Here is a 7,247-nt window from a genome sequence, read left to right on the forward strand (position 1 = left end):
CTCGATGTAGGGATGGCAGTTTTGATTGGTACCTATAAAAATAATTTAGGAGATGGCAGTTTTGATTGGTACCTATAAAAATAATTTAGGAAAATTTACATACAAAGCACCTTGAAATATTGTTATTTATGAACCAACCATGTGAGTTTTTTGAACTAATGAACCGATGTATTTATGTGTGCCACGTTCAAACATTGAGAATTTGACAAAAATGAAAATTATGGGTTAGGGTTTTATCATGAATTTTGATATTTGAGTGAGAATTTGAAAAATGGATGAAAGAGTCTTTGATTTTGTAAATAACAATGTTTCGGGTGCCCAATTTGTAATTGCCCTAAAAATATAATCTGCTTTGATGAAATATGAAAAACATAAAAAATATAGGTCGGGGTTTTATCTTAGTTCTTTTCAGAAGGCTTAAATTTTTAAAATAGTCTATAATATTCATTTAATTATATTAGTATGCTTACATGTTTTATTGTTTTTTCCAACACAAGCATGTTTGATAAAAGCAAAAAAAAACCACAAAAGGGGTGCAAATAAGTGGAGTTTGAGCTTTGGCTTGTAAGCTCAATCTCTTATTATCTTATGTTTTGAAGTCTTTTGTTTGAGATGGATTCATTTTAGGCTCAATGCAGTCATGCTTCTATGGATTGATGTTTGATTTTGACTAATAGGATATGTAATCAATAATTAGTTAAGATTATTGAGTTTAATAAACTATAAATAATAAATAACATATGAATATGAATTCATCATTCAAGCAAGTGGTTAAATCTGGGAAAATGATTTGAGTAGTAGACTGAGATATCATAATTGAAGTTAACAAAAAAAAAAAATTACAAATTCACCTCATAAATTCTCTAAATTTGCACTGGCTGCATGTAAAATATGAGCGGAATGTCAGCTAAAGTAGAATTGAAAATAAATATATGTACGTTTTATCTTGCAGGCACTATGAAATACTACCATGACTAGTTAACTTTCATTACTTTCTGTTCAAATCAAGAATTAAATTTAAAGCAATAACATGAAAGCTCGAGTCATGTAACAAATTGATGCATCATCAATAAAATTTATTATTTTGCACAAATTTCGAAGTAATTAGCACGGATCTTAGAATATTTTTTTGGTGAGAAACAATCAAATCTCATTTAAAAATTATTTAGATCTTTGATTTCAATAAGCTTAAAGTAAAGATGAGCAGCTCGACAACACGAACACAATGACACCAAAATTGGTCTAGTCTGAGTCAAATCAAGCTTATATCAAGCCATTAAGCCATTTTTTAATGCTTCTAGCGTCTGATTAGAAGGTTAAACGAATTTCAAATATGACAAGCCTATATTCAAATCTAGCGTCTCGACAAGAAGAGTTTATTAGTTCCAAAATCACTTAATTCTGATATTGTCAAGGCTTTAAAATATCCACAAGCACGGTCCTATCAAGGGAATCTCTTCGGTTCGTTTGATGGAATGATCCACTTTCTTCTCTTATTTGTAGGAGACCTTTCACAGGATCTATAAATAAAACCCTACCCCTAAATACCTTAAATCAAAGGAAGCACGTAGCTTGGAAGAGAAGGTACTGAGGTTCAGTGTTTTACGTCGAAGGTCCAACGAATGCCACTAGCTCTTGCAGCCCCAACCACCATTGATCACCACTCGCCAACCGTTGTCGACCACCATTGACCACTCATTACTCGTTACAATGAAACCCGTTGTTGAATCAAATTGTACGTTGCAAAATCTTGACTTATGTTGTTGGACAACAAAACACCTGATAGAGCAACACATTGTCAAGAACACTGTGCAGCGACACATCCAAAAAATGGTGTACTGAAGATCTAGTAACTGCTCCTAACTACAATTACTCATGATCGTTGTGCAACGAACATTGTACCTCAAAAAACTGTGTATTCATTTCTCGTATGTGAAACAAGAACTTATGCATGTACTCACAAATTTATTGCAGATTATTCTAAATAGGTTAGGCATCGTGTTTTTTTCCTTTTTGAGTTTTTTTTTCATGTAAAAGACCTTTGGTGTCTCTATCTGTCCCTTTAATTTTTTGTGTGTGTGCTAGATTTTTGTGCAACACTAAGGGCCCGTTTGGCGCAGCTTCTTCTCCGCGTCCGACGTTTTCGTAACGCCGTGTTGGCGTTTTTTCGGGCGTTCGGTCCTGCGATCAGTGAACGCAGCGTTAAAATCCTATTTACTTTCGTTCGCTCCTTCGACGCTTCCAGTTCCCCGCGTTCGGCGTTCAGGGTGGGATTATTACCCCGCAGCCCTCGATCTCCCCGGAAGCCCTAGATCTCCGAACGACGATCGTCCCCGTTCCCTACTCGCTTCGCTATCGTCGATCGACGCTCTCGCTGCTGCCGTAACCCTCTCGCTGCCGTAACGCTCTCGTTGCTGTCGATCGACACTCCTATACTGTTCGCTCGCGCCCGCAGATCGGATCGAAGCTCCTCTGTAGATCGAATCGACGCTCCTCTCTATGGTTCCTCTGCAGATCGGATCGAACCTCGCTCGCGTACCTAGATCTTCGATCGAGTGCATTACCCGCACCGCATGTATGCTTCACGACATCTCTCGCCCATGATTCTTTTAGATTTTTTATGGAAATCCAGCTACAGCCGACGCCCGCCCTTGCTTCTTCCAATTGTCAACCTTCTGCCATCCTTCTTCCTTTTTGTTCTCAGCCCTACATCTAGCCACCGACACCCATACCATCTATTTGCATCCTTATCTCTCGCTGCCAAAGAACCGGCTCCCTTCTTTCATCTGTCTTCATCCACTAGCCGCCCAAGTCACTCTTCTTCTTGTGTACAGTTGCTAGCCACCCAGCTTTGGCCATAGCCGGATACTTATGTTTTGTTGTATTTTCATTTCTGTTCGAGTGTTGATTGTAATCCTAGTTGCTTGTTGCTTAATAATATTTTCTTCCATTGTTGTGATTTGGGGTAATTATGGTATCAATGTGCTGAAATTCATTGCTATTTATGGTTATTGTAATTATGGTATTGTTAGTTGCTTCAATTATATGATCAAAACTCTCCAATTTCACTGCATCGAAAGGAATTCCTACTTGATAAAACCCCCTAAGAATGTATTGTATAGTTCTTTCTCTGATACTCTTATCCACATTATCTTTAATTTTCATCTGCCTTATATATATATTTTTTCTAGCAACATCTCTTTCATGGTCCTTATATAGAAAATTATGCGCTGAACTTTCTCATTTTAGACATGTTGTTTCTCTCTGATCGAAAACTTGATTTAAATGCTCCTTTAACATAGTGTAAGGGTGGTTGAATATTTGCTTCTTCAGCTATATCCCATTTGATTCAAATTCTAATACCATAAAGAAAATTATGATTATAATGGTCTTTCGTTTATTATGAATTAAAAGTTCATGTACACACACATCACACAATTGCTATGTAAATACAAAATTAACATGTAAACTTCACTTTTTTCCAGTTATACCGCTCAGATTTTTTTTTCGAAAATTAATATAATCTTGAAATAAATTCAAGTTGCATTTACTCCTCCCTTTTTCTCCTTTGATCATAAATATGAGAAATAAAAACATAGTAACTGTGAGATGTTCTAATTTTTAGTTGTTTTAACTTAACCATCATAAATATCTATTCAAAGGGCAGAAGATTTCAAAATTATGAGTAGCCTAATTTTTGATGGATTTTAGGAAACTGTGGGTGGAGTGGGGTTAAGTTGAAGTCTACCTTTACAAACAATTCAGTATTGCGGCAAATCTCCTTTCTTAGTTTAGAATTCCTTCTCTAATGGCTGTTGTCTCTTATTATGAATTAGCCTTTTGCTTGGGGTGATAAACAAGTAAGAAGAGTAGAAAACTCAAGAGGCACTATAACATTTTATTGCATAACCATCTAATACACAACACGACCATGGTATTTATAGAATAGAGTAAGAGGTAAAAGGCTAGTATGCATCTATGTATTTATCAACTTATAGGGTATCTTGTTTTTTTTTTATAAAATTCATTTTCTTAGGCTTCATTTGAGATATCTGAGGATTCTATAGGTGGTTTGAAGGTGTGACTCCATAGGTTTTTGCATGAATTGATTAACTAGACGTAATGAGAATGTGATGTCGGGACAAGTGTTAGATAAGTGGATTTATTTTTTCACTAACCTTTGATATTGTATCATATCTATATCAGCTTATTTTTTAATCAATGTTTAATCTTTTTCCTGATTCAGTTGGAGTTTCATTCTATCAGCACATTTGACATTGAAATTTCATATTTCAACAGAAGCAGCCTTTTTGAAATTTTGAATTTGTGGGATTTAATGATTAATTTTCCAAATGGAATTTTCTCATTTATGGCAATAGTATAAAAACTGATAAAGATCCAAGCTTGTTTTGCATTCTGATTCTGAGCCTTAGTGGATTCACTTTATTTAATTTTAGAGAAATTCACATGCATATCACACAATCCTTATTGTACACTTTTATTTATTTGGTCATTTTGTTGATTCCACGAAATGTATGGATGTTAATTCATTTTTTGCATAAAGCTATTCTTAATATGTTTTTATTCAGAATAGTTACACGACACTGTTGTTGAATCATGTCTAAAGTGGTTGAAGGGGGTCAGTCCGCAATGTGGGACAAAGACGTTACAAATATTTTTTGTGATCTGTGTATTAAAGAAATAGAACTAGGTAACAGACCAACAACGTATTTTAATAAGGAAGGGTGGCCAAACATTGACAAGAGATTCAAAGAATTGACTGGCAGGGATTACGACTGGCTTAAATTTAAAAAAAAAAATGGGACCAGTTGAAGAAGGAATGAAAAATATGGAAGGAGTTGAAATGTGGATCTACCGGCTTGGTTGGGATCCGATTAAAAGGACAATTGATGCTCCAACTGAATGGTGGTCTGAAAAACTAGAGGTAAATTTATATATAATTCATGAATTGTTAGCTTCACAAATTATTTTCTCTAATTATAATTTTCTAAATATCCCCTCTAAATGCTATACCACAGGCGGTACCGACAGCAAAGAAGTACAAACAGTGTGGAATAGAGCCGGAATTTGAAGAGAAATTGGACATAATGTTTAAATGGGTTGTCTTAACGAGAAAGTTTTCATACAACTCAACTGAAAGCGGTTTTACAGGGATACCAGATGAGATCACACCTGAGCCAGTGACACCCGATGAAGAAGTCCAAAGCATTAACCAGAGGGATATGGGGGAGTCCAATACAATTTTAAAGAGGCCAAGGATTTCTAAGAAAAATAAAGAGAAGGAACATTCTGTGAACACCTCCTTTGATCGTTTAATTGAAGCTTTTGCAACTCCACCAATATCTGAAGCTAACATATTAGACTGTCTCAGGCTTTTGGACACTATTCCTGAAGTTGTGGCCGACAAACGATTTCATGCACAGTGTGTGAAAAACCTTGAGGATTCAACGTGAATGAAAATTTTCATGGCGCTAGGCCTAAATTGCGACTCAAATATTTGCGGGTTTTGGTCGATGAGTGATTTTTTTTGTATGGTATATGTATTTGTTGAAGAAATATGAACTTCTACGTATGTAGTTTTTCTTAATGTTTGGAACTTCTAATCATGTTATCTTTTTTTCATATATTTGTACCATCTACATATCTACCTGTTAGTAGTTGATGTTTTATTTATAAGTTGCTTATTATATGTTCTGAATTTGTACAATAAATATTTGGTAGTGCTGCATGAATATATTATTATGCACTAATTATGTTTACATCTTATATTATTTAGGATGGATACACAACGTGTGCGTCGTAGGAGAATGACATTTTCTACAACCATTACGATATTGTTGTTGGATTATTACCAGAGTAGAACTGCTCGCATTCCCCGCATGACATCCAGTTTTGTTGGAGACTGTTGGAGACAGTTTTGTTGGAGACAGATGGGTTGGTGAAATGCTTTCTGACCATCCAATAAGGTTTACAAATATTATCAGAATGATAACACCAAATTTTATGGATATTTTGCACGAGTTATGCCTAAATCATGGCCTCCAGGGTTCTTCCAGAACGACGTGTAGAGAGGTGTTAGCTTTAACACTGTACATTCTGTCACAAAATAAATCAATTAGAGGAGCTATGGAAAGATTTCAGCATTCTTCTGAAACAATAAGTTGTTACTTTTTTAAAGGCATACAGGCTCTTGTTAGCTTAGCAGCTAAAATAATTAAACCGGAGGATCCATCATTTGTTACCACTCCAGAACAGATTGCCAACGATCCTCGATACGTGTCATATTTCAAGGTAACTGTGAGTGGTTTTATTTTATAACTTGTCATACGATTCATAATATAATTACTATCTAATAAACAATTAAACAGAATTGTATTGGTGCAATTGACGGTGCATACGTTGATGCCCAGGAAGTGCACACGACAGTCGTATTTGCTCATTTGCCACTAGGAATAGATCGCAGTGTTTCCCTCACCCCCCATCAGGTTAGTGTTGCTTTGTAATTTGTTAATTTGAGCATGTAATCTTTTTACTTAACAGTGTTTTTCTTATTAGGAAAATACTATCTGGTTGATGTCGGGTATCCTATGCAAAGGGGATACCTGAAGCCCTATCCTGACACATGATATCACTTCCTAATTTTGAGAGAGCGAGTGGCACCATCCGTGACAGAAAGGAAATGTTTAATAAACGCCACTCATCTTTACGCGGGGTAATTGAAAGAACATTTGAGGTTTGGAAGAAGAAATGGGTCATCCTACGTGATATGTCGTCGTATCCTTTCCAAAAGCAGGTGCATATTGTGGTTGCAACAATGACACTACATAACTAATTGTGGGTGGGAGTTCATTACCTGAGGATGATGTAGACTCTAATGAATTTGGAGATCAGGAAGGTGAAGGTTTGGCTGATATGATTGCTTTAAGGGAGTCTATCACAGATGTTATTTTTGGCTATTGATCTACCAAGTTTTACTTTAATAAGGTTATAGGTTGATATTCATATGTATTTAATTTTGGTTACTTTTAAAATACCTTAAACCGACGTTGATTCTTTTGTTATTTTCGCAGTTAAACAAACATGACTTCCAGGATATCAGGTACAGACAGAGAGATTTTGTGTTATTGTGGACTGTCGTCTCCGTTGTTAACGTCACATAAGGAGCATAATTTTGGGAGGCAGTTCTATGGTTGTGCCAGAGGGGTTTCAGCTCGTTTCGGTTTGTT

Source organism: Phalaenopsis equestris, unplaced genomic scaffold (assembly GCF_001263595.1).
Source record: "Phalaenopsis equestris unplaced genomic scaffold, ASM126359v1 Scaffold000224, whole genome shotgun sequence".
NCBI lineage: Eukaryota > Viridiplantae > Streptophyta > Magnoliopsida > Asparagales > Orchidaceae > Phalaenopsis > Phalaenopsis equestris.